Raw genomic sequence first — 27,900 nt, forward strand, 5'->3', positions numbered from 1 at the left:
TGGGTAGACTTGTAGATCAGAAAAGGTCAAGGTCATCTGAGCACAGAAAATAATGTATTAAGACCGCCTACTTACTGTTCATCATTCTTGTCTCTCCCACTGTCGACCACTTGCTCACACTCTCTTTCCTGCCTGCCTCTCTTTTTTTAAAAAAATGGCATTTAAGTGCTGACTACGTGCCAGGCACTGTACTAAGCTCTGGGGTAGATACAAGATAATCAGGTTGGATACAGTCCCTGTCCCACGTGGGGCTCCCAGTCTTAATCCCCATTTTACAGATGAGGTAACTGAAGCACTGAGAATTCAAGTGACTTTCCCAAGGCCACACAGCAGACAGGTGGCGGATCTGGAATTAGAACCCAGGTCCTAAGACTCCTGGGCCCGTGCACTTTCAACTAGGCCCTGCTGTTTTTTCTGTACCCTACCTGCTTCATTCCCCTAAAGCCAACCTACTCACTGTGCCTCATTCTCCTGTCTCACAGTCAGTCTCCTGCCGGAAACTCCCTACCGCTTCACATCCAACAGACCACTGCTCTCCCCATCTTCAGAGCCCTTCGAAAATCACATCTCCTTCCAGAACCATCCCCGATCAATCTCTCACCTGTCCCACTATTTCTCCCACAACTGTCACTATAGCACTTTCCTGTCCTTTAAGCATTTGGGGACTTTTCTCCTGTCTCCAGTCTCCTGTCTCTGCCACCAGTGGATAGAGCATGGGCTTGGGAGTCAGAAGGTTATGAGTTCTAATCCTGTCTCCACCACTTCTCTGCTGTGTGACCTTGGGCAAGTCACTTCATTTCTCTGTTCCTCAGTTACCTCATCTGTAAAATGGGGATTGAGACTGTGAGCCCCACATGGGACAGGAGCTTTGTCCCACCCGATTTGCTTGTATCCACCCCAGCACTTAGTACAGTTCCTGGCACTTAGTAAGCACTTAACAAATACCATAATTCTAATTAATTATCATTCTCCCAGAACATTAATGTACACATCTTTAAACTCTGTAGCTTCCCTTGGTAACTTATTTTAATGTCTCTCTCCCTTGATCAGTATGGAGCTCCTCGAGGGCAGGGATCTTGTCTGCTAATGGTGTTATACTTTCCAAGAGCTTAGTACAGAGTACTTTTTACACAGGTATTCAGTATATCTGATGGATGCATCGTTTGTATTTAGGAAAATGTTGTAAAAAAAAGTAATAATAGAGGGAAATGAATCCGCCTAACCGAAATACGGGACGGTCTGTGGTCGTCTGGTGGCAGCTGCTACCTTCGCTGCCTTTTAAATGAGGTTGTAAGAGTTGCCAATAACAGGATTCAGTCTCGTAGCATGTCACAGTGCTTTCATGTGAACTGAACTGTCTCTTCACACTCCCTCTTTCTCTCTCTTGCATTCCCTGCGCTCATCGCATTGAAGTCAGGGGAGAGAGAAAAGATTTGAGGATCGCCCAATTTGTTCTGACATAGAGATGTTTAGCTCTGTGAAAGGTGGTTGAGGCAGAGTGCCTGACTGACATTTCAACAGCTTGTCTGCTGGGATTGTTCACTTCACATCCCTACATACTCCTCCTGGGTCTTGCGTGAACGCTCTTGTCTAATCTTCCCAGTGAGAAGAGCAACGATCCCTTGGGCTTTGACGCTCCACACCTTGTTAGACAGAGCTTGTGGTGGCGTGGTTCTTGGTTCAGCGCTTGCCGTCCGCATGGACCTTTCAAGTTTGACATGCATAAAGCATTTTGAGAAATGTTTTTCAGTGCAAAGGTATCTCCTGTTCATTTTGGCTTGCTTTGAGAGGTAGTAAAATCTCACTAAAATGAGGTCCTTTTGAAACAACGTTTCCATAGGATTAAGGTGACGTTTATGCGGTTACTATGTGCCGAGCCCTGTACTAAGCACTGGGGAAGACACACGGTAATCAGGTCCGATCCAGAAGCGGCATGGCCTATTCATTCAACCGTATTTATTCAGCGCTTACTGTGTGCAGAGCATGTAGTAAGTGCTTGAAATGTACAATTCGGCAACTGATAGAGACAGTCCCTGCCCAGCAACGGGCTCACAGTTCCATGGCCTAGTGGAAAGAACGTGAGTCTGGGAGTCAGAGGACCTGGGTTCTAATTCTGGCTCTGCCAATTGCTTGCTGTGTGACCTTGGGAAGTCAACTTTTCCGTGCCTCTATTTCCTCAACTGTAAAATGGGGATTCAATACCTGTTCTTTCTCCTACTTAAGACTGTGAGCCCCCACATGGGGGCTGTGTCTGTTCTAATTAACTTGTATTTCTCCAGTGCTTAGAACAGTGTTTTGACACGTAGTAAACGCTTAACAAATACCATAAAACAAATAAATGGAGTCCTTGTCCCACAGCAATTTCTAAACCTGGTTGTAGGGGAAAAGGTAATTATCACATCTACACTAGGAGATAGCAAATCCATCTATTCACCCAGACATGTCAGCCTTTGGCAGTAACTACGACATCTTGCCTGCTTTTAAGTCCACCATGACATATCCAGCTTAATGCTTATGCTTCAGAGAAATATTTTTCTCTCCTATCATAGCCCCTTCCCACTCTCTTGTAGAGGATAAGGAGATAGGAACCCAAGACTGTAACTGTAGACTGTAAACTTGTTGTGGGAAGGGAATGTGTCTGCCACCTCTGTCACATTGTACTCTCCCAAGTGCTTAGTACAGAGCTCTACACAAAGTAAACCCTTAATAAATGCCCTTGATTGGTGGCGATTTGAACCCAGAAGAGGTGTCAGTACCTAGCACAGTGTTCTGCACATATTTAGCAGACGAAAAGTGCTGTTGAGGTTGCATAGAGGGTTTGAGCAGTTGCCCGTCAGGTGGCAACTCTCTGCTGGAGCTTGGCATGAATGGAAGCGTGGTTATAGCAGAGTACCGCGGGGGTGCGATCCAGCTATCAGGGCAGTGAGAGGTTGGATTTCTATTCATTTTCTTGAATTGTGCCTATTGGTTGATGTAATTGGATAATTCAGCTCAACCAGATGACTCCTTTTTATGCCCAGAGCAGTTGGTACCATGGTGAGGTAGCATTAACTTGCTCCTAAATCAGCCTTACCATGTTGCCTACCCAGATTGGAAGCATGCCCATTATGTGCCCATTCTGTGTATATGTTAAGCAGTTTTCCCTGGCATTTAAGAATTGTTTCAAAGAGTATAACAGCATAATGAAATGTAAACTGAAAATAGGAATGAATCCATTAGACTAATGTTCCTTCTTTATTAGCTGCTACTTTGGAAATTAGGATTAGTTTTATTTTCTCTGCTGAATAAAGACAGCCAGGAGGATATTGATTCTGGTAAATGGCAGCACCTGAAGTTATGTCCTGGATCTCTTCATTTCACATGGAAATTTAGTTTTCCAGCCCAGCTCGGTGTATTGGAATATCTAGACTGAAATGTTTTGCAATTTCCCAGGACCTCAGGAATTCCAATTAGGATTTGCTACCCAGGATTGTCAATTTCCAGATCTGATCTTGGCTGTGCAGCTAGGGAGGTGGTGCCTTCTTTAGTGATGTTGGTCTGGAAGACTGGAAGCTGTGAACTTGATTGGGATGGTGGCATGGGCAGAATGGGCCTTAAAAAAAAAAAACAAAAAAAAAAACTCCCTCCAATTGTATGTGGAGAAGCAGCATGGTTTAGCGGAAAGAGCACGAGGTTGGGAGTCAGAGAACATGGGCTCTAATCCCGCCTCTGCAACTTGCCTGCTGTGGGACTTTGGGAAAGCCACTTAACTTCTCTGTGCCTCCATTACATCATCTGTAAAATGGGCATTAAGATTGTCAGCCCCACATGAACAACCTGTTCACCTTATATCTACTGCAGTGCTTAGAACAGTGCTTGGCTCATAGTAAGCGCTTAACAAATACCATCATCATTATTATTATTGTTATTCCGAGCAAAGGTGGTTGCTCTGCTGCCAGAGCTGTGAACATTTCTGGTACAACTACTGTGTGTTTTCTTGCATCCCTCATTAACAGATACTCGAACTCTTCAGAAAAGGAGGGCGGGTGTCTTGCTATTTGTTTTATGGTAATTCAGGAATTTAATGGTTTTTCTTAAAAAAAAAAAAAAAGTGATATGGGATCTCTTCCTGCTTATTCCACCAGGCAGTGGAACATCTTTCTAGGAAGAATTTCAAGGGCTGATAATAATAATAACTGTGGTATTTTTTAAGCACTTACTATGTACCAGGCACTGTACTAAGTGCTGGGGTGGATACAAGCAAATTGGGTTGGACAGAGTCCCTGTCCCACGTGGGGTGCACAGTCTTAAACCCCATTTTACAGATGAGGTAACTGAACCCCATTTTACCGATTGAGATAACTGAAGGACAGAGAAGTTAAGTGATTTGCCCGGGGTTACACAGTGGATAACTAGGGTAGCTGGGATGAATGAGCACCTAGGTCCTCCTGACTCCCGGGCTCATGTTCTAACCATTAGACCGCACTGCTTCTAATGCTAGCAGGGGACACAGGGAGAGCACATAGAAGCATAAAGTGTCTACACAGCCACTTTCTCATCTAGAGGGAAGCCAAATCCTCCTAAAAGGCCCTGTGAGCCACTCTCCACATCCACCTAAAATATTCAAATATAAAATAACAGAAAAGGAATATTGTATCTGATGTACCTGCTGTTTTCTTCTGCAGGTGAATGCCTTCCATGTGGCCAGTGAAAGGTTGAGACAAATTTTTGGCAGAAAAACAGGAGCATGGTAGAGGGGAAGACAAACACACAAGTTTGGGAAACTGTTCTTTTCTTTTTGAGAAGCAACGTAGCCTAGTGGAGCTAGCCTGGGAGTTGGAGTTGGGTTCTAATCCTGACTCCTCCACTTGCCTGCTTTTTGACCTTGGGCAAATTACTTCTCTGTGACCAGGTTACCCTCATCTGCAAAATGGGGATTAAGACTATGTCCAACCCGATTATCTTATATCTACCCCCGTGTTTAGTACAGTGCCTGGCACATTGGAAGCAATTAAATACCATAGAAAAAACCTTGTGCTCTATTTTTCTACTACTCATAAATACCATTTTCTCTGTAAAAATTCATGAGCGATGTGGCAGGGGTGGGAGGGGAAGCTCTCTTGAGTATTCACAGACTACAAGAATTTTTACAACCCATAGTGGGAGGAAAAGTCTGGCCTCTCTTGACTCCAGCAGTAGAACAATGCTGTAAGAAGTCCCTGCACTTAAAAGTCCTGTTCTCAGGAGGCTAGCATTCACGTTCAAGTGTGTCTGAAGTGGATCAGAACAAACTGAAAGTTGGATAAGCTTCTAGATTAGACATGGAATTCAACCAAAGTTAACTGGATTGTTAGTTATGATTCCCAGATGGCAACTGCAGAATGAATCGGGGCCCAAGGAATAAAGAATTCATCTCTCTAATGAGTACATTGAATTGCCAGTTTACACCGAGGTGTCTACAGGCAAGAACTGACAGTCCTTACTCCTAAATGGTAATACTTTACAGCACCACAGTTGTTCATTTTACGTTCTTTTCACCAGGGTGAAGTAAAAGTAGTAATCCACTCATTTCTCAGATAATGCAGGGATTACGTTTTTGACAAGCCCTGAGTTGAATTATGTAATCAATAGTATATACTCAGTGCCTGCTGTGTGCAAAAGAAAGAACTAAGTGCTGGGGGGCGGGGGGGGTGTTTACGGTAGACTGTACGTATTATGCTCTCTCCCAAGTGCTTAGTACAGGGCTTTGCACACAGTCAAGTTTAGCATATCAGTAAACCCAGCCCTTTGCAGTGGCCACAGCCTTTTCTGTTCCGTACAAGGGAAGGAGCAGGATTGAGCCCAGTTGGGGGGAAGTTGCGGGGGGGGGGTGTATGGAGGGTGTTTTTCTCTCACTGGGTAACTGTTTTACTCTGAAAGCATTATATGCGCTGGAAGCACAACAGGAGAGAGTCCAACAGCTTCTGTAGCCCCACGCCATGCCTGACCTCGCGTCTCAGTATTAATTTGAAGTGGTAGAATTAAAATTGTCTATTCTTTTGCATTGTCATGCCTCACGTTGATAAGCCCAAAGAAATGTAAATAAAAAAGACCTATTTCACCACCCTCCCCACAACCTTTTTGTTTTATGACAAAAGACAGTTAATTAACATACTAGCAGTAAGGAGCCTTACCAAACTCACGCTAATTATGTATTCTGTTGACCGTGACTCTAGTCATAAGGTAATTGGCTTGCAGCAACATGACATTTCAAATCATCTCTTGAAATTACATCAAAAAGCCAGCCTGTTTTGTTTTGATAGGGGAACAATCAATTTGATAAGTGGTAACACAGCTCATTGTTTCACATTAATTAGACTAATTGCTGCATGTTAGCCTCCGAAATAGACAGAACTTGGAGAAGACAAAGGCTGCGGCCTTTAGCATGCGGTACATGTGACGGTTCCACTTGCTTGCACATACTGTAGGCAGAAACAGAGTTGTTAGAATTCAGCCTTGCGGGAGGCTGGGTGTTAACAGTGGTTTGATGTGTGTTATGCTTAATACCCCGGCTTTCAATTAGAACATCCAGGTTCACGAAATCCCAGAGAGAAAAGGGGAAAGGGATAGGCGGCAGTGATGTCCGTGTTCACGGTGCCGACGTTCAGAATTGGCCAAAGTAGAATGTCGGCCTCTTTGCCCATCCCCGGAAACCTCACGGGCAGTACGGGCTCTCTGCTTCTAAAGGCCTTCGGGTCACTCTTTTGGCAGACCTCACCCCTGGCTTGGTCAAGCCCCGATCTGTTTCCATTGTGATTTCCCCTTATTTTGAGAGCAGTGACATCTGCATTTTTGAAACTTTTGGCTCGAGGGAAGCAGTGCGGCCTAGTGGAAAGACCATAGGCCTGAGGATCAGAGGACCTGTTTTCTAATACCTGCTCCACTCCTTGTCTGCTGTGTGATCTTGGGCTGTGATCTCTGTGCCTATTTCCTCGTCTATAAAATGAAGATTGAATGTGTCCCCCCCACCCCCTCCCTTTTCCTTAGACTGAGAGTTCCATGTGGGACAAGGACTGTGTTAGACCTGCTTATCTTTTATCTACCCCAGAGCTTAGTACAGTACTTGGCAGTTACTAAACGGTTAACAAATACCTGTATTGTTATCATTAACATCATCATTATTGGCATTATTACTGTCATCATTAACAACTCTTATTGAAGCAGAACATTCCACCCTGTGGGGTTAGAAGCCAGCGGTGCTTGAGGTTCCTCGCCTAGCTGGGTTGGAGTCTGCCAAGCCTGTGGATCGAACCTCTGTCTATTTTTAAAACCCCTAATTTGGCCAAATGAAATGGTGTGATCTTTATGACACTACACATGTCAACCTTGATTGGCAACAAAAAGCCTAAGAGACTTGTGATCAGCACACCTTCTGATGCCCGCTTATGTTAACAGTATCTTCTTACTCAGGGTGTCTGATGCAATGGAACAGAGTTCTTTTCCAAGTAAGAAGCAACACGCTTTTTAAAATACAAGATCCAGCATTTGTTGGTCTGGTTTCTCAAGCTAACGAGGTGTCTCCATGAAACTTAAGCTAGCAGTAGGTAGGTTAAAGCCATGTTGTAAATATATACGATATATTCATATACTACCCGTGTGTATAAGCCGATATCTAGCATGTGCAGGTTGCCACTTGATTTAAATATTGAAGCTTGAAGTGCTAAGTGCTAGGTGATGAAGAATTTTTAAATGGATGCTCTGTCACAAGTTGCAAATCTGCACTATTCAACCCCAAATTGTAAGTATTGTGCACCAGCATTTGTTAATACATGATTTCTTTGAAGTTAGGGGGAAAAGAATGTGTGAAGTTTGGCTCTTTCTTAGTAAATTAAAAATGGTTGATCTGCACTTCATGATACCAGAGGTTTTTTTTGTTGCCATTATCTTAAAATTTTGTTTCTTATCAAATGAAAACATTTGGTTATCCTAGAGCAAGGTCTTAAAACAAGCCAGTAGGAAAGAGTTGCAGAATTAACTGCATAAAGTCTTCATTTGGGGATAGTGAGGGGAGAAGAAAACAAATTTTTGCTCCTAAAAAGTTGTATAATTTGAAACAGCCTTTTAAAAGGATTTAAAATTATCCCAGGATTAGTGTGTTAATGTGCTGTTTTCCCTAGAAAATCCTTGTGTTCGTATCAAAGGTAAATTATGAAAAAGCACCATGATTGAAACCCTTTAGCATTAGGCTTAAGTGCTGGTTCCACTTGCCTGAACACAAGTTGGAAACAGCTTTGTTAGAATTCAAGCCTGCACCTTTTCTGTCACTACTGGTTCTTGTGTAGTCAAGTTCCCGCTTGGTGCAGAGCAAATCTTTGCTCAGTTAAAGCGAGCGTCAGTCACCGGTGAGCTTGGCTGCCAGCCCAGGGTTGTTAGACTTTTCCATGCTACACCTGAATGAGATATTGATGAGACATTGCTACCTAAACAGAGTCCAGAAGCTCTAGATATAAAAAAAAAATAATAATTAAATTGTCACAGGGCTGACAGAGTAATTTTTAAAATGCAACTTGCAGCAGACGGAATGCTTAAGAGTAGAGAACCAGTATTGCTTGTTGAGTGGTTGTTCATGTACAATCTTGCTATTTAAGTATTTTTCTTCATTTTCTTCAAATTCACGGAAAAGAAGCAATGTTGAATTCTAGGGGGAAGATAAAGGCCACCACAAATTGCAGTCAGTGCTGGGAGACTTCTTTTGGACAGTTACTCATTTAACGTGAATTGGTCTTTCTTTATTATCTAACCCCACAAAGGTCCAAGAAACAAAAATCTGTAAAATGAAGTTACCAGGCTTTCGTCTGGGTTAAAAAACATGACACAAAATCATCTGTTCTGTGGAGGAGAAAAGTAAGGAATGGAGAAAATAGGGGGCAGGGGAAAAATAAAGGACATGAAATAGGAATAGTTTTTAAATAGGCATGGTTGGCAGAGCTATTAATCACAGACTTCTCAGAGCTAAAGGGATTGCATAAGTGGGATTAATGCTAAAGGAAAGAGATACTAGGCAGTCATCTTGGAAACACACCATTAAAAGCCACCAACTAAATTAGAGATTCTGATTTCAGAACAGATTAATAGCAAATAATGCAAAAATCTATTATTGTTTCTCGTGTTTCTCATGAAAGAGCACTTTTAAAGAACTACTGTGGAAGTGACAGGGCTCTACCTCATTGACGCTGGAAATCGTGAAAGGTAAATCTTGTCTTGGTTAGGAACAATTTATTCTGACTAAAAGTGAGCTTATGGCCCACTGGACTAGTGCTTCTAGCCATCTCCTTCAACAGAGGGTCTTTCTCACCAACTCCCTCCTGCCTGTAACTCCTCCCCCTCCATATCAGATGGACCATACTCTCTCCATTTTCAAAACCCTATTAAAATCATACCTCTTCCAATAAGCCTTCCCTGACTAAACTCTCATTTCTCCACCCTTTGCATTACCTATGAATTGGGGTTTGTACCCCTGCACACTTTGAAACCGTATCCCTACTTAGCCCCACAATATACATGTCCTTCTATTCTGCTATTTTCCTTAGTTATTTTTATGGTATTTGTTAAACATTTACTGTGTTCCAGGCATTGAACTAAGCAGTGGGGTAGGTGTTGAGTAGGGATTGTCTCTATCTGTTGCCGAACTGTGCTTTCCAAGCACTTAGTACAGTGCTCTGCACACAGTAAGTGCTCAATAAATATGATTGAATGAATGAATACAAGATAATCAGTATGGACACAGTCCCTGTCCCGCATAGGGATCACAGTGTTAATCCCCATTTTATAGATGAAGTAGCTGAGGCACAGAGAAGCTAAGTGACCTGCTCAAGGTCATACAGATAAGTAGCAGAGCCAGAGTTAAAACCCAGGTTCTCTTACTTCAAGTCCCATTTTAATGTGTGTCCACCCCACCAGACTGTAAACTCTTTGAAAGCAAGGATATTGTCTACCCACCTCTATTGTATTATCCCAAGCACATAGTACAGTGCTCTGCACAGAACAAGTGCTCAGTAAATGCTCTTGATTGATGGAGTGATGGAAGGAAATAGTTTCCTTTAAGGTCAGCAAAATACTTTAACATAGCCACAGTCTAAGTCGGGGAGAGACCAGGGATTTTTCTATTCATTCTATTATTTGGGCTTGCCACTTGGGGTGCTGAGTGGAGCCTTCTCCAGGGCTTTTGCTTTGCCTGCGGTCCAGGTTCCCGGAAGCTCTGGAGCTGTGGAAAGAAGCAGATGGAAGTATGGGAGGAAGACACCAGATAGAGCTGCAGAAGCCGTGACAGTCAGAAACTTGACAGTGCTACTGTGGGAGTGGAAGAGCTCCCCAATTCTTCGGCTGCTGCTTTCTCTAGGGAACCCTAATGGAAATGGATTTTGGATGACGTTTCCTGGCGTATGTGTTGTAGTGCCTGCATCCAAACAAGGACCAGCAAACAAATCATCCCATCTGTTTAATCAAAGTTGTGGGGAGATTGGACACAGCCAGGTTTAGGTGATAAATGAGAAGAGAAGAATGCCCATTGCCATGGCTTTTAAAATCTTAGTTCAGATCATTGGTTTCACTTGAAAGTTTCATTCTGGACACACTTGGGTGAATCTTGATTAAATGAAGAGTGGAAAACTTTAGCAACTTCCCACAAATTAATGAATATATTGCAGTCCTGCTAGCATTAGCCTTGTTTCTTTTTGTCTGTGCTCCTTCACCCAACGATGAACTTAGAGCTCAGTATAGAGAATTTGGGGGTTCTACAGCCTTTTCATCCCTTAGCTCATAGTGGGGCTGGTTCCTCGTTCAAGCTTTGGGAGAAGATATGGGGTCTGGGTCTGTGTGTGTGTGTGTGTGTGTGTGTGTGTGTGTGTGATGGGGGTGGGGGAGAATCTGAGGGCTAGGGGAACAGGTCAGACACAGAAAAGATGTGAACTCAAGTGGGGTGACAGACCTATATTGAAACACCAGCAGACACCTACATATACACACACCCACATATCCAGACGTTCACGCAAACACCATCCCTTGGCATGGGGCAGACAGAAGCAGGTAAGACTAAAAACAGATATGGCATCTCCGGCCTGTCTTCCATCCCACTGCTGCTGTGGCTTCGCCCCTGCTCTCCCCACTAGTCTTTACAGGCTGTGCAGTGGAATGCCTGGGCAGAAACAGCAATCTGGGGCTTCTTGTTTGTGGACCTGAAAATACATTCCTTTTTTCATTTTCTGAGGCAAAAAGAGTATTTCTGTCTCATTAAAAATGTGATCTGTGGTGATTTATCATTATTGAAATGACACTTTCGTAGGTATCCTCTCATTCTCTTCCTATTTATCATCTTCCCTTTTTGAAAGGGTATTAATTAAATGACTGACGGGAGTTTGAGATTTGAAATATTTGTGCTCACTTTTCTAGTTGCATATGATTCCACTCTCCCTCTCTCCCACCTTTTCTGTCTGTGCTGTAGCTACCTTGCAAGGAATTTTGTCTCTAAAAGCCCAATATTCCTTGTGGAATGTGGAAGGACCAGATGACGAAGCCTGTTTGGCATCGGCTGTTTGATGGTGCATGCCTTTTGTTGTGCTGTGTAGTTTTAAAAATTCATATCTGTGGTGTGCTTGGGGTATTGATGACAAGATGTTAATGGGTTCCTTACTGGGCAAACACCTGTGTCAAGAGGTGTTAAGTTTTTTGTAATATCTTTTGTCTTTTTAGCTCAAACTTGCAGAAAGTGTGAGCTCATTTGCATCTAGATTCTGGCTTTGTTTTGATTCTTTTGACTACACTTCTTTTCCTTTCTCCTGTTTGGGATTGCCTTTCAGGAGATGGTAAGGCGTTCCCTGAGTGAGATTTCTTTTTACTCTGATTATGCATTTAGATTAAGTCAATAGAGTAGGGCTGAAGTTCCAAGTCTGTATGTAGAGTGGTACAGTTTGGTAGCCAGAAAACGTTTGTTAACTATTTCCAGAGTGCAAAAAATTCATGCGGTTAAGTGGGATTGCCTGTAATTCTTCTCTTTCTTCTCTAGATGTTATCTCTTGAATTTTCACATTTTGTTTCTTCAATTTTTATGGTGTTGCTGGAGGCTAAATTCTGTTTTTCATTGAAATTTTGCTAACTTTGTGTTGCTGTCAGTCTGCATTATGCCAGTCTGTATTATGAGAGACAGCATGGCCTTGTAAAAAGCATGGCCAGGGAGTCAGGAGACCTGGGTTATTAATCCCAGCTGTGCGACTTGCCTGATGTGTGATTTTAGGCAAGACACTTAAATTCTCTGAGCTTCACTGTCCTCATCTGCAAAATGGGGATACAATACCTATTTTCTCTCCTACTTAGACAATGAACCCTGCTTAGGGCAGGTATTGAGTTTGTCCTTATTATCTTGTATCTACCCCAGTGCTTAGTACAGTTTTTGGCACAGAGTGCTTAATGAATACCACCATTTATTATTATTATTATTCTGAATAATGATATGTTTGGGTCATCATTTCTATCATCTGCTCTAGTCATCATTGTTTCCAGATGGTAGGTCTTATGAGACTGTGGGTTTAAAGCCCATTGTAAAAGCTTTAGGCTTGATTGGTATTGTACAACCAAATAAAGTAATTGGACTTTCATTTAAATAAGTGTACTTTCACTTCTATTATGTGCATCAATTAAAAAATGGAACATTCTGAAAACAATTGCCAACAAATGGCATTGAATGGATTGGAACACCTTTGAAACTAAATTGTACTACTAAAAGAATCACATGATATAACCAAACAATCTCAGCAGTTTGTGCGAATACCAGTGCCCTTTTAAGCTGCATTTGATTACATTCCCAGGTTTGGCGATTCAGTTGCTGTGTTGAAGTCCATCGGAATGTGCTTTCTCTGCCATTCTGTCCCACTTTCTTTGCCCAGAATTTGTTGTGTGTTGGAGCTGTTCATTATGGTAAAATAAGTTTTAAAGGTTTGGGTTAAAAAAAAAAAATACAAGCTGCAATGCCAAACTTTTGAACCAGTATTTGCCACCATTTAAAACATGGCAACCCTTGATTTTTGTGGCCCTTAATGGCACCACAATTGAAACCTGGCCTAACTTTATCAAGACTTATACAACCAGGCCAAAGCTAGGGGGTACCTTGGAGAGGGAGGCCAAGCTGGGGCTCAGAGAGGGCACACTCTATTGCCTTCTGAGTGTTTATCCGAGGATTAGCAGCCATTCCTTAGTCAGCCTCGTATCCTCATTAGTAGTACTTTGTTTTTTACATGAGTAGCAGGCAGGTCACTTGTCTGTGCTTCTGTTTCTTCATCTGAAAAATGGGGATTCAATAACATTCAATAGAATGACCCCCCTCCCATCCCCCATGTGGAACAGGGACTGTCTTCAACCTGATTTTCTTGTATTTACCTGAATATCTTGTATCTCTAGAATATAAGCTCACTGTGGGCAGGGAATGTGTCTGTTATATTGTACTACTGTACTCTTCCAAGCGCGTAGTACAGTGCTTTGTTAGTATTCGGAATGGTATTTATTGAGCACCTACTAAGAAGAGAAGCAAGCACAAATTATCTGCCCACAAAATTGAATGGGGGAAGACAGGAAAGAGGAATGTGGAGGTAGTCTTGTTTTCAGCTGATCTGACCCTTGACTGATGGAGATAGTGCATCAGGTGCCTGTTGGCCATTTTAAGAGCTCAGCCTCCCTCCTCTCAACTCTTGCCATCGAGTTCCACAGCTTGGAAGGTGGCACCCATCCTAGAGATCCAGGGGGAGAGTGCAAGGACTCTGGAGCAACTGAGGGGGTACCCTAAGAAAATGGGCTACATTCTGGGGGATTTTCACAAAATGTGACTGTAACATCATTGCTTCTATACACCCAGCAACACTGCACACAAAGTCATTGGAATCTCCATGTTCCGTATACCTGAGGACAATGAGTGTGTGTGTGTATTTACAAATAGTAGGAATAGAAGAAAGAACAAGGATCAAGTAGGCCATAAGATGAATATGCTGGGATGAAATAGAGTAAATATTGAATGTAAGATTAAAATAATAGATATGTAAGTGTAACAAATTTATGCATAAATGCTGAGGAGGTAACTCTTTATCAGGCCCTTAGTGGGCTCTCTGTGCACATCAGAGATGGTTGAATTTTACTCTTATTTTCTGTGATTAGGAGCACAACACAGGCCTCAGTGAGCATTAAATAAATGATTTTAAGAGTGTTGAAGGTATTCCTCTGGTGAGTTTGTTTCAAATGATTTTGTCACAGCTATTTTAAATTTGCAATGCTGTTAGTACTAACTAGCTCTCAGGTGGTCCTCCTGAAAACCTCTTTGATCTGTTTTCTGCAGAAGAGTAGCAATATGCTACCAGCAACTAGTTGAAAGGAAAGAGCAGGAAGAACAAAGAAAAGATGGGATAAAATACCTTTCTGCTCAGTCCTGAGAGATCATTTGGGAATTCAAAGTCAGTTTTATTTAAGCAGGAAGCTGCTTTTACCAGAGTAGAACAACATTTCTCATAGTTTTCCTAGAGATAAAGACATTATTAAACTTCCAAGATTATCCAGTGGCGATTCAATAAATCACTGGTATTTATTGAGCATTCACTGTATACAGAGCACTGTACTATGGTCTGGGGGGAGTGCAGTACAACAAAGTTCGTAGACAGATTCCCTGCTCATAAGGAGCTTACAGTCAAGAGGGGGACATGGACATTATTTTAAATTATGGATAGGTACATAAGGGTTATGGGGCTGAAGATGCCCAAATGCGCAAAAGATACAGATTCAAGGTGCATAGATGGCTCCAAAGGGAGAAGGAGTCAGAAAAAAGAGGGCTTAGTTGGGGAAGGCTTCTTGAAGGAAATGTGACTTTAATAAGGGGAGAGTGGGTCTGGCATATATGGATGAGAAGGGAGTTCCAGGCCAAAGGAGCAAAGTGTGTGGGCTGAGCTGGAGTAGAAAATGAGTGAGGTAAGAACAGGAAAGTGCACACTTTAGAGCTGAAAAGTGACTGTATCTAAGACTATGCATTTTTCAGTGCCCTAGCCATCCAGATCAGCTGATATCAAAGAGCATATTTTTGTTCGCTTGTTTATATACATGATTCATGATCTTTTTCACTAGAAAAACTTTTCTAAGTTAAATGCCTTTGATGTCTCCAAACTCAAATGTATCTATAGAGGTCGGGGCAATCTATTTTATGTAGTCTACAGAGAAGTACTTAGTAAATATTCTGTATTTCCTACAAGATGTAGGAAATGTAGGATTTTAGATTGTAAACTCTTGGAGGGTGGAGACCATCTGTGTCTAATTGAGTTTGTACAGCTTCCAGTCATGTGGATAACTAATGTGTGTCTTATTATATAATGGTCAAGCTAACAAATCGATCATGCGGTTATATTTGTGTGTTCCCTGTGTTCAGAGCACTGCACTGAGCACTTGGGAGAGTACAATACAATAGAGTTAGAGACACATTCTCTGCCCAAAAGAAGCTTTCAGTCTAGTTGGGTTATGGTCTTGGCTCAAAATTCAGATATCGTAGTCTAAGTTCAAAAAAGAATTTGCCATATTAGAGAAGTGTTTTGTCAGTCAGATAATAATAGAAATAATAATAATAATGGTATTTGTTAAGCACTTATGTGCCAGGCTCTGTACAAAGGGCTGGGGAGAATACAAGCTAATCAAGTTGGATACAGTCCCTGTCCCTCGTGGGGCTCACAGTCTCAATCCCCATTTTACAGATGAGGTAACTGAAGCACAGAAAGTGAATTGACTTGCCCAAGGTCACACAGCTGACAAGTGGCGGTGTGGGGATTAGACCTTCTGACTCCCAGGCCTCTGTGCCATACTAATTGGCATTAAAAATCCTTTACAGTCCTTCTGATTCATTTATGTCCTTATTGATATTTTGATATTCCCATTTTCCTAAACCCAAATATTGGGTATCCAATGCACCTTAAATATTTATAAACTTGACACACATTCCCGCTCTCCTCTTAATCAGTCCTCTCCTTTTCCATTCCTTCCTTGTGGGCAGGCATCCTATCTACCAGGTCTCCCAAGTGCTCAGTACAGTGTTCTCACACAGTTAAGCGCTCAGGAAATACCATTGATTCTGTCTCCTTTCTTTCCCTTTAATCACTCCACTGTCTTGCTTTGTCCCCTCTTTCTCTCTCCTCTCTCTTTTCTTTCCTCTTTGGCTTGCAGCTGCCACCAATTCCAGTGTCTACTGCCAGTCCTCTCCTCTGAATGAAATATATTAGAAAGCATTTAAAGATTGCTTGATAAATGATGGTTTTGATGTAATCGTTGTCCACATTCCAGACACTGCAACATCAGACGTTTCATAGCTGGCCAAAAGAGAAAAATGAAAAAGTTGATTTCTTAATATAGTTCAACCATCGGGGTATACGTGTTGGACATTTTTAGATATTGCTTGTTTTTGGTTTTGTGTTAAGCACTGATTATTTCAAAAGGAATCATAAATGATAGATTCTTTTCTAAACACGGGAGAAATCCAAGTTTATTTGCCCAAATGAGTTTGGCTGCTTAAAGGCTTAGTCCTCCCAGGATAATTAGTTTATGTCTCTGGGTCTCTGCTTACATTTACAACAAGTAAGCAGTCTCTTCTCAAGGCAGAGTCAAAGATTTACTTGTAGAGTGAATTGAGAGGGGCCCAGCCCTGTGAAGTCTCCCTTTGCTTTCAGAGTTTTGTTGATAAAAATTGGATGAAGAGACGATAGAGCTGCAGCCTTTGGGCTCTGAGCCCCTCATGAATTCACCTCAAGTAACTTGTTACCTCAGGGTGCAGCCACACCCTGCCACTACTAAATTGTCTGCTGTGTGGGTGAATAAACAGGAGGGGCCTGCATTGATTTGCTTACACAGAGCACAAACAAATACATACAAACCCAGTGATAGTCCCCCACCAAAAATGTCTGGAGTCTTTGTCATTCTAGTTTGCACTTCTTGTGCAAAACTTCGAGTGTGCTGAGTAAAGCCTTATTTTCCCTCCCCCGTTGCTCAGTGAACTCTTTTCACTCATGCATAGGGGTAGTGACTCTGACTCGTTCCCAGGAGGAACACAGTCTAGTCAGGGGCCTTAGCCAGCTGAAAAAGATTCTTGCTCTGCCTGAAAGAATCTGCTCCAGAAAAAATTTCCTGAGAGATTTCCTAAAGGAAAGTCCTTCCTTTCACCACAGGTATTATTATATTTTTCTCATTTGGGGCTCCTGCTAAATCTACCGACTTGAAAAAGGGTTAGAGAATGAAGTTAGGGAAGGTGGTTGGGAAAACTGCTAAATATATCAGATAGGCCTGCAGACCTGTGTGATTTATGTATCGACTATGACAGGTCTCTTTTTGTAGCAGTTGATGCTTGTCCCTGGGATTTGGACTCTTCCCTTTGGAAATTTTTACCTTGGGCCCATTTAGCAGAGAGCTCTGCTCTCCCTTAAACCCAAGACAATCTGGAGTTTGTTTCTCTTAGACTGACGTCAACTTTTGGTCCTTTCTCTCATACTGTCAAGTCATTGTTCAGGATGCCAAGGAAGTTTTGTTTGTAGCTGTGAATGCTTATGAAGCAGGAAGCCAAGTCTTTCTAAATTGCTTGCTGTGCCTCAATGCAAATTTATATTGAACTCTTGATGGCGGGAACCTTTTTTTTTTTTTCCAGAATTAGAAGAGCTTTGGAACAGTGATCTCATTGCAGGATGTGTTTTTTTGTCTACCTTGGGCTGCAGCCCACAGCAAAATTCTCCACACTTAAATATATGAGGTGACACACGGTTGCCCCCCCTCGCCATCCAAAGCCACTTTGTAATCGTTTGGAAAATTTCCATTGATGAAGCAGTTGTTATGGTGTACAGTTGGGTGGTGGGCAGTTGGGTGGTGGGCAGCTGGATATGCCAAGATAGCCAGCAGGACCACCAGGGAGATCAGTTAGTAGGTGGTATCTACTGAGCACATACAGTATGCAGAGCACTGCATTAAGCTCTTGGGAGAGTACAATAGAACAGGATTCCTGCCACCAAGGAGCTGACAATTTAGCAGTGATAAGTGTTTTCACTTTGCCTCTTTCCTCATGTAAAATGGGGGCTAAATATCTGTTTTCCCTCCTACTGTGAGCCCCGTGTAAGAGAGGGGCTCTATCTGATCTGACTGTATTGAATCTACTCCAATGCTTAGTACAGTGCTTGGCACTTAGTAATTGATTAATAAATAACGCAATTACTGAGATTAAGACTGAGACAAGGAATGCTATAGGATGCTGAATTGAAGATTGAAAGGCCTTTGGGCCACTAACCATGTCCCTTCCAGTTGCAGACCAGGGAGTTATTCCTGAGATGCTCGATTTACAGAGTCATGTTACCGTATGAAAGTGAAACAACATGAAAGACCTTGTTTGAGAGTGACTCACTGTAGAATGGTATGATGATATGCAGAAGTTGAGCAACTTTTCTTCTAACCCCATGAAAATTACCTTGAAATAGACTGTGTATATGAACTGGCCCAGCTTTTGGGAGCAGGAAACTTGAAGGAAGTTCTTGCAGGTGAACTTGACAAAATCTGTTTCTGCCTTTGGATGGAGGCCATATTCCGTTACACTAGCTCTATTCTCAATGAGTGGAGTGGATTTTACTGGAGCAGACTATTAATGGCATTTATTTAACCTTTGAAAATACCCCCGAGAGCTATATACAATTTTTTCCCCCTTTCATTCAAATTTACAGAGGCTCGCTCAGCAGAGCACTCCTCTCCTTTGCTTTCTCCCCCTTGCACATTTGTTTCCGAAGCCTCCGATTGAGGGCTATAAATATCCGACAACAGCTCCTCTCTGCCTCTTCCCCTCCTGTCTTCCATAACCTGGCAGAAACCTTGGGAGCATATTTAGAGAAATAGTGAGCGAGAGAATAAATTACCCTGGTATCGTTTTCTAGTGGTGCACTTAACGCGAGGACTTACTTCCAGTCCTTGCTTAATATAGGGATGGGCCGGGGGGGGAATAGATAGAGGACATGATGTGAAATTAGAGATTTAACAAATCATGCGTGATAGCTCCATAGAGATCACGAGTAATACCGACAACATGCTAATTGTCAGTCAGTCTGCCCAAAAACAGCTCTTCTGCTGAGCTTTAGTAAAATCCCCTGCCGTAATTTGATCTTTTTGGATGGGGAGATTGATATGAGCCTCTTTTCTACACCAAAAAAAAGTGATCGCTGGTGGATTCTAGTCACTCATTCTTTCTTATGCTTTCAGCCCACCAAGAACTGGGATTAAAGAGTTCGTTAGCAATAATAGGCCGCTGCTCTTTGTAACCAGGATCGATCTGTTAATTGTATTTATTGAGTGCTTACTATATGCAGAGCCTGTACTTAGCCTTGGGAGAGCACAGTACAACAGAGTTGGTAGGCCTGTTATCTGCCCACAAGGAGTTTACAGTGTAGAGGGTCCTTTTCTTTATCCTGTCATTGAATTAAAATGGGCCATTAGGATTGAAAGGAAGAAATAAAGATCCTGTAAATAAAACAACTCCAAACAATTATTAAGAAGTAAAATGCTCTTCATTTCCCATACATCATGCTTTGCAACTAACGATTCCATAAAGTGCATTGTCAAGTAAAGCTTCCAGACTTTAGATTCGGAGAGGTTGTGAACTCAAAAAACTGGGCTGGGGGGCGGGGGGGAGCGGGGTGGTATTTCTAATTGTGACCATCAAAATTTGCAGCCAGGCAGGGACAGAAAGGTGGGCTAGACAGCCGCTTTTTTAATTCCCCAGCTGAAGGAATGAAGATAGTCCCTCTACTACCATGCTGAATTGTACTAAAAGGTAAAACCCACCTTCCCACTTGAGAGGTTGGAAGGCAAAGGCTCAATTAAAATCGCTTGTAAGTCAGATTAGTCAAATAATTCGACTCAAATTATGTACTGGTTTTAAAGAATGTCATTTTTTAGTGACTTTGAAAATATGAAATGTATTAATATTAAGCAATCTAGTTTCCTGAGTTAAAGACCATTGACCATTTCAGACTCTCCTGTTAACCACAACATGTTCAGTGCATAAAGAACTGATTAAAAAAATCCCAGGCTTTAATTTTTGCGAAGCATTCTGGACAGAAATTATTTAAAATGGAGGCAAACCATTGCCCTATGTTTCTTTCTGAGTGCAACTGCTGTACTATTTTTACACAGCCATTGCCAGAGGCTACTATCAACCCAAGGCTCCTATTGAATCAAATTTCCCTATTGTGTAAATTAGACCCGGGGAGTAAGTTATGCACTTTGGGAAGAGGCTTTAACTCTCTGAAGCCACCAGGGTCCCATTTAGTCCACTGAAGCAATTATATAGTAAATGGGGCCCTGGTGGCCTGAAAGAGTTATTGCTACTTCCAAATGTGCCTGATGTACTACATTGAGCAAATCAGGTGTTGCGGTTTTTATGCTAGTTTTTCACTTTTGCAAAAATTACTGCCCTGCTCGTTATTCCCCAAAACACTAGCAAAGAAACCAGGTAAGATATATTTTTTTTTTCTGTTCAAAGGTTTTAAGTCAGACGACAAATTCTGAGGTCAGGTGGTAGGATGCATTTATCGGGCCCTAGACTAGGGCACTTTCATTCTCAGTTCTTCAGAGGTCAATTATACAGTTTGTGAGGCATCCAGGCCTTGGCTTTAACCTTCTCCAAACAGCTGTCTATATAGCTCCAGATGATTGTCTACTTTGGATCATGTCTCTATTCACTGGTGCCACTACTGGAGAATGGGCAGTAAGGGGAAAAAGAGGAATTAAACTTAAACCAATCAATTTTCCTCATTTTTACTGGTTCTAGTAAAAGTTCTGGTGGTGAAGAGGGTAAAATAATTGGTTTGGATCAATCAGTAGTATTTATTGAGCCCTTACTCTGCACAGAGCAGATCACAGGTAGTTTTCATTCACTGCAAAATGGGGACTTAATACCTGTTCTCCCCGCCTACTTAGACTGTGAGCCCCATGTGGGGACAGGGGACTGTATCTGTCTGGATTAACTACCCAGTGCTTAGAACAGTGGTTGACGCATAGCGAGCTCTTAACAAAGGCCATAAAAATATTGATCTAATCATTTTCTCCAGTTAAGATTATTAAAAGATTTGGGGAGCATTAAATCGCAAAAGGAATTTTAAAAAATACTCTGAAGAATATTCAGAAAGTTCACTGGATAACCTTTATGTATCCATGTAGGGAGAGGTGGTCTTTTTGGAAAGAATGTTCTGTGACTTCAGTCATATTTATTGAGTGCTTATTGTTTGCAGACCACTGTACTAAGTGCTTGGGAAATTACAACAGAGTTGTAGGCACATTCCCTGTCCACAAGGAGTGTACAGGTTAGAGGACTATGAAAGTTACGTTGCTTTAATCTCCCCAGGTCTAATTATGCTGGCATCTTTGTTGCCCACCAATTCTTTTATACTCCTCCAAGCGCACAGTACACTGATTGATTTCACTGTGTACATTAGGACCAGTTTATGTTTCTTTCATTATGCACCTTCTGCCCCAAAACAGGCACCTGGAGTAATGATAGCATGAGTAGGCCAGGCTTTTCGATGCTAATATTTTGTTTATCTGTATAATACTATCCTTGGAATATGTGTCCTGTAACATCCTGACTGTTCCAGGAATGACCCAGCAAATTATAAGACTGGCATTGGGTATATATTTGCGTATTCACAGCTTTGGAGCATTTGCCTGTTGGAAATTGATTTAACTAGGCCCAGGAGGTGTGCACCTGTAGGGTCTGGAAACCTTAGAAGCTGGTGACCTGGCTGTTGAGGAGACTGTAGGAAGGAAGGGGCTTAAGAACCAAAGGAGGTGAGAAGTCTCTGCTCTATCTGCTAGGGAGAAATGCCATTATGAAGTCCATTATGAAACCCAGAAAGGAATGATTTCCTGTACTTACTGAAATTGAACTGGTTTTCCCCCACATCACTTCTCTTTATTTCTCTTTCTTGGTTAACAGGACTCTTTCGATTTTACAGATTAAAAAACAAGCACCAAAAACCTAGGCAGATAAATTTAGTGGCAGAGGTACAATTAGAGCAGTAACCGGTCAGGATCCACTGTTTTGGGCCCCTTAGGCCATACTGATTCCAATAAGGAACCTTTACTAGGAAGTTTTCCTTAATAAAATAAAATTGCAAACTGCCATTTTCCTTTTTAATTTTACCTGATTTCAATAGAATGCCAAATCAGGCATATTCCTGTGCTATTCTTTAGGCCTTTCCATTATCTCAGTGCTTTGTAGCTGCTTCAAGCATGCAACAAAACATGCAAAGTGTTATGATGTGTTGCCATGCTGACAGTGTCAACTTAACTACAGCTGACAAACAGTTTTTAAATAGAACTTGTCAGTTCATTATAGTATTCTCCATCTGTGTGTTTTTCCTTCCCCCAAAGAGCTTTTGAGAAATGTACCACAATAGTTTAGTTTACACATTTAGGCACTAGCATTAATGACCTTACTAAGTACTGTATTTTGGAGATGAAGCAAAATAATAAACAGTATTCTAAAGGATTCCCTTTTACGTTACCCTAAAAGCTCTGGAAGTCTCCTGCTTCTGCTGTCTCTCTTGACCTTCCCTGCTACTTATTTTGATTCTCTGCTTTTGTACCTTGATCCTACCACTTATTCCTGAGAGATTACTCAGCCATGGGTCCCTTCCTCTGAGCCCAAAACACAGGGAGGGAGGCAGGGGTCCTTCCCATTGAGCTTAGAGGAAGGAGGCATTAGGGAAGAGACTGGGGGAAGAGGGTCACCTCGGTGAATGGGTAGGGAGCTGTGAGCACCTTTCCCTTTCCAGCCTTACCAAGCTCAGTGATGATGCAGTCTGTGTGGGTGTGATGCTGAAGGAAAATCAATCGTGTTTATTGAGCACTTACTCTCTGCAGAGCATATAATAAAAGCTTGGGGAGAGTATAATATACCAGAGTTGATAGATATGTGCCCTGACCACAAGGAGCTTAAAGTCGAGAGGAAAAAGGGATCCTTCCCTCTAATTACTTTGGTTTTGTACTGAATAGCAGTGGCTGGCATTTCCTGGGAGTAACGTTTGTTTAAATAAAATCTCATTAAGTGCTTTATTCTTGTTCTGGACAGTGATGGGATTTTGGAGGGGGTAATACAAGTCTTAGGAGTTCTGTTTCCCTAGTGGTTTGGATTTTGCTACCTTTACATGCCATTCCTGAATTAAAAACAACTGAGAAATTAGTTTTGGTTTTTTTTTTTTTTTAAAAGAAAAAAGCCTACTTAATCTTTCATTCTTACGGCAAAGGTAATCTTTGTTGTACTGGTTGTTCAGGATTCAAGTGAACACATGGGCAACAGCTCTGAATGTCCTAGGGAAACATTTTGAAGTGTTTTCTCCTTGTTACCAGGAATCCCAGGGTAGACCCGGTGGACAATGGTTTACTGGGAGAGAAACGAAAAAAGGGATGGCCCAGTTATATAAAATTAAGAGGCATATGAATAATTCAGTATTTTCTTGACTGTGATCTCTTCATTGTTCAGCAACGGCTAGTATCGTCTCAAGCCCAAAGTAGACTAACCAACAGGAAAAAAGAATAGGGAAAAAAGGCAATGATACATTCAAAACCAAAATCTGTCACTTCAAAAAAAAAAATGGAGTTGCGTGCTGGAAATATTGATAGTCAACTGGTTTTCAATTCTTTAATGGTACAGAAGGTAAGAAAAATGGAATTAGAGAGAGAAAGCCAACCCCTTTCATTTCTTTTAGGTCTGACAGTATTCATCCTGAACCAAGTCCCCTCCTCCCAGGTGCAAATTTAATCAAAAAGTTTAAAAGAAATGAAAATTAAGTGATGCAGTTCAGATGTTTGTGTTAAACTGCACATGTTTAGTTCTCACAAGCAACTCCTGAGCTGCAGTTTCATTCATGAATCAGCAACTATTGCCGGGGAGACATTCTTAAGGCCTTCTTGTGGACATATCTGTAATTTATTTATTTTAATGCCTGTCTCCCTCCCTCACTAAACTCTAAGCTCCTTTTGGGCAGGAACCATGTCTACCAATTCTGTTGTATTCTGCAAGCTCTTAGTAGAGTGCTATGCACACAGTAAGCACTCAATAAATACCATTGAGACCCTGCTTTGTCCCATGGAAAAGTGTCATTTTCATTTAGAAACAAAATCAGCTCAGTTATACTGTAAACGGAGGGACAAGATGGGAGTCAAGTGGCAGTGGTTGAGGAAACCCAAATATCTAAGTCACTGAGACCACAAAACAAAACATTTGGGGAATATTTAGGGGCCAAATGAATGCAAAAGAAGTTAACAGATGAAACAGCCATAGTAATAGGGAACATCAGTGACCAAGTCTTAAACTGGTACATTCCAAATAGAGAGGATAAAACTAAGTAATAGCAGAGTGGACTTGGTGACCTTACTGTAGTTGGATTTTGCAGTTAGCCTTTAAGTAGGTGCAATAAGGGGGAAAATAACTCTTAGAGCAACAGAGAACATTTTAAGCAAACAAAGGAATACACATGAAATCACTTGAGATGAAGAAATAGAAACTATCGGCCAGGATGGAGATGAGAAGGGTTCTCAAAATATATATGCTTAAAGGTTATGGGAATGTCATTCAAGACTAAGTTCTACAGAAATAAAAGCAGGAAGATGTGAATTAGAAACACGATACTAGATATGAATTGTGCACCTGGAATTAAGGTGGAAGGCACCAGGAGTGATGGGGAAGTGTGAGCAACAAAGGTAGAAAAGCAGGTTATTGCATGAGAGGTTAAGATAATAAAAAAAAGATATAGTAATGGCAACTTGCTTCTGTGGGGAATAGATTGGATAGATGCTAGAAGACAGTTAGAGCTGGTGTCAAATGAATTAAAAAAATAAGCTGGATTTTTCTAGCATCTCTGCTCCCAAGAGCTCAAGATCCTTTCATGTAATATTGTACTTTCCTTTCTGAACTCCTATGAGATAAATAGGGCCATGTTTCATTGTGCAGCTAGGGAAAGTGATGAAAAAGCCTAGTCCAAGATCATACAGCTGGTCAGCAGTGTAGCTGGAACTGAGACCCAGGTCTCCTGATCTCAGCCCAGCAGTTTTTCCACTTGATTACATAACAGAGCCAGACCGAAAGAACTCCTTTGGATTTCACCACAGATAGAGCCTCCTAATATTGTGCTCTTCCTAATAAAGAGAAAAACACCTGAAAAATAAATGGTACAGCTATTTCTTGTCACTGCAGTAGAAAGAGCACAGGCTTCGGTGTCAGAAAACCACCGATGTCAGAGTTCTAATCTTGGCTCCACCACTTGCCTGATGTGTGACAATGGGCGAATCTCTTCACTTCTGTTCCTCAGATTCCTCATACCCCTTTTCCCTCCTACTTAGTCTGTGATCCCCATGTAGGACAAGGAACTGTGCCTGATCTGATTATCTGGCATCGACCCTGGAAAAGTTTCATTTTCATTTGGAAACAAAATCATTCCAGTTATGTGATCAAGGGGAGAGAAAATGGGAGTGAGTGGCACTGGTTGAGGAAACTCAAATTTATTTGAATACAGTAGTTGTACAATACTTGGCTCAAAGCACTTAACAAATACCGTGATTATTATTTCCTCAAAATTTTCCGTTGACATATTGTGTGGGGGTGAAAGAGTAGGTAGGACATAGGCAGTGACTTCATGGGAACAAAGAGGAAGTTGTTCCCCAGGCGTGGCACTGCCAGGTCGATGCTGATAGTATTGTACCTTCCCAGGTGCTTAGTATAATTATCTGCACATAAGTGCTCAGTAAATACCACTTATTGATTTAAAGACCTTTGGGCAAAGCAGGTGAAGGAAGAAGGCCCTTCAGAGTTGGAGTGGGTCATCCTTGGCACTGCTACTGCTTGGTGATGATAACTGCGGACCAGTAGAACATCGTGCTGGGGCACTGACAGGAAGTAGTGGTTCCAGGCAGCTTGCCCTTAGGTCTGGGAACATAAAGCCTCTGGTTCATTCATTCATTCAGTCATATTTATTGAGTGCTTACTGTGTGCAGAGCACTGTACTAAGCCCTTGGGAGAGTCCATATAGTATAAACAGACACGTTCCCTGCCCACAATGAGCTTACAGTCAAGAGGTGCTAAATCGGGGCAGCAGTGACCCTTGAAAAGGAGGAGAACAAGATTGTGACAATGTGGTAGGAAGGCTATTAATTCATTGAGCTCCTGTTGTTCATGCTTGTTCTTATGCATTTACTATTTGCCTAGGCTCTGGGCCAAGCAGTGGGGTAGATATAAAATAATCAGATCAGGTATAAGCTTTGTCTTAACTGGAACTTGTCACCCAAGAGGTAGAAAGAGGCGGTATCTGTTTTGCAGAGGAGGAAACTGAGGCCCAGGGGGGCTGTGATTTGTCTAAGGTCACAGAGTTGACCATTGGCAGAGCTGTGACTAGAACCCTGTTCACCTGCCAGCCCCTGTTCTTTCCCTTGGATCACCTGTAAGAGACTCAATCTCAAGTCTCCTGAACTTTCTCTCCTTAAAAAAAAAACGGTATTAGTTAAGCACTTACTATGTTTAAATCCTGTTCTTTTCTACGAGCTGGGATAGATACAGGTTAATCAGATCAGGTTGGACACTGTCCCTGCCAACATGGGGTTCGCAGTCTAAGAGGGAAGGAGACCAGATAAGGATTCTCCATTTCATAGTTGACGAAACTGAGGCCCTGAGAAGTTGTGACTTGCCCAAAGGTCACACAGCAGGCAAGTGACAACACTCAGAATCAGAATCCAGGTCATCTGACTCACACACCTGTGATCTTTCCATTAGGCCATGCCGCTTCCCACACTTGTTCTTCCCAAAAGCTTTTTCTGTTTGCTTTTCACTCTTGTTCTCCCTTTCCCCTTTGCCTCTCAATGATCTGCTCCCACTTCCCCTTCCAAGTTATACCTTACTTAAAATGAAAAGTTGGCACATCCAAACCGGGGTGAAGAAAACTTGAAATATATTGAACTTCAAAGGGTGTACAAAAATGATTAGCTTCATAAACATTGATAGGAAGTTTAGTTGCTTTCAACTGTGTATAGAAAGCTTCATTTTACCTCCACTGACCTGTTATCCGTAAAAAACAGAACAAACCAATGTATAAACGACTCAAGTCCAGGATCCCACAAGCTGATAAGAGGAATAAAATCACTCCGGGCTTTCATTAATGATAATCATTAGCCCTGTTTTTGAACTGTATTGACAAAACATTCTAGTATTCATGAAAGCCGAGCTCATATTCTATTAAAGAACTTGGTAATTAGATGGTCTAGTGGAACTTACCAAAATATGCAATGAAGTACTAACTTTTAAAAACAAAAGACTAAAGATAGTTTGCAAACTGTTTACTGCTTCATATAAATAAATGGTTATTATCATGATTATCATAGCTTCTGAAATATCCTCTTGGCTGAGAAATTGTTTGCCTGCTTCTTTATCACCAACATGGAAATTGGATATTAATATATACTGGGAGAGACAGAGGCAGTGAGAAAATACTTAACAAAGAATGAAGAGATCGTGCCATTACTGACAAGATGGCATTTGCTTTGGAGTTACTCAGGAAACCGGCAAAGAGTGCAGATAGCAATCCCTGTATAAAAGCAGATTTACAAAGCACCTACTAGCACAGCAAAAGTTGAGGCAAAGGTCTTTTAGTTTTAAAGAAGGATCGTGTAATTGGTCTGTGTGTATCCACTTAAAAAGCTAAGCAGAAGACAAATGATTTTCTGAAAAGAGCAATTTTTGAAGTACCTTGGTTTTTATTTTTTTTTTTGGTCCATTAACAGTATGTTGCTCTGCACACTCCAGATATGGGAGCTGGCCTTTTGCAGCAGAGTTTTATGAATGTAGTCTGATTTTCTTCTTGCCATCCT

At 41.7% G+C, this 27,900-nt stretch overlaps 1 protein-coding gene across 5 annotated transcripts in view; it reads left to right on the forward strand.

Moving 5' to 3' along the window:
- Positions 1–27,900, forward strand: part of ESRRG (estrogen related receptor gamma) — a 465,100-nt gene that overhangs the window by 212,770 nt on the left and 224,430 nt on the right. The gene's annotated exons all lie outside the window — the stretch shown is intronic.

The sequence above is a fragment of the Ornithorhynchus anatinus genome, chromosome 19, assembly GCF_004115215.2.
Source record: "Ornithorhynchus anatinus isolate Pmale09 chromosome 19, mOrnAna1.pri.v4, whole genome shotgun sequence".
Lineage (NCBI taxonomy): Eukaryota > Metazoa > Chordata > Mammalia > Monotremata > Ornithorhynchidae > Ornithorhynchus > Ornithorhynchus anatinus.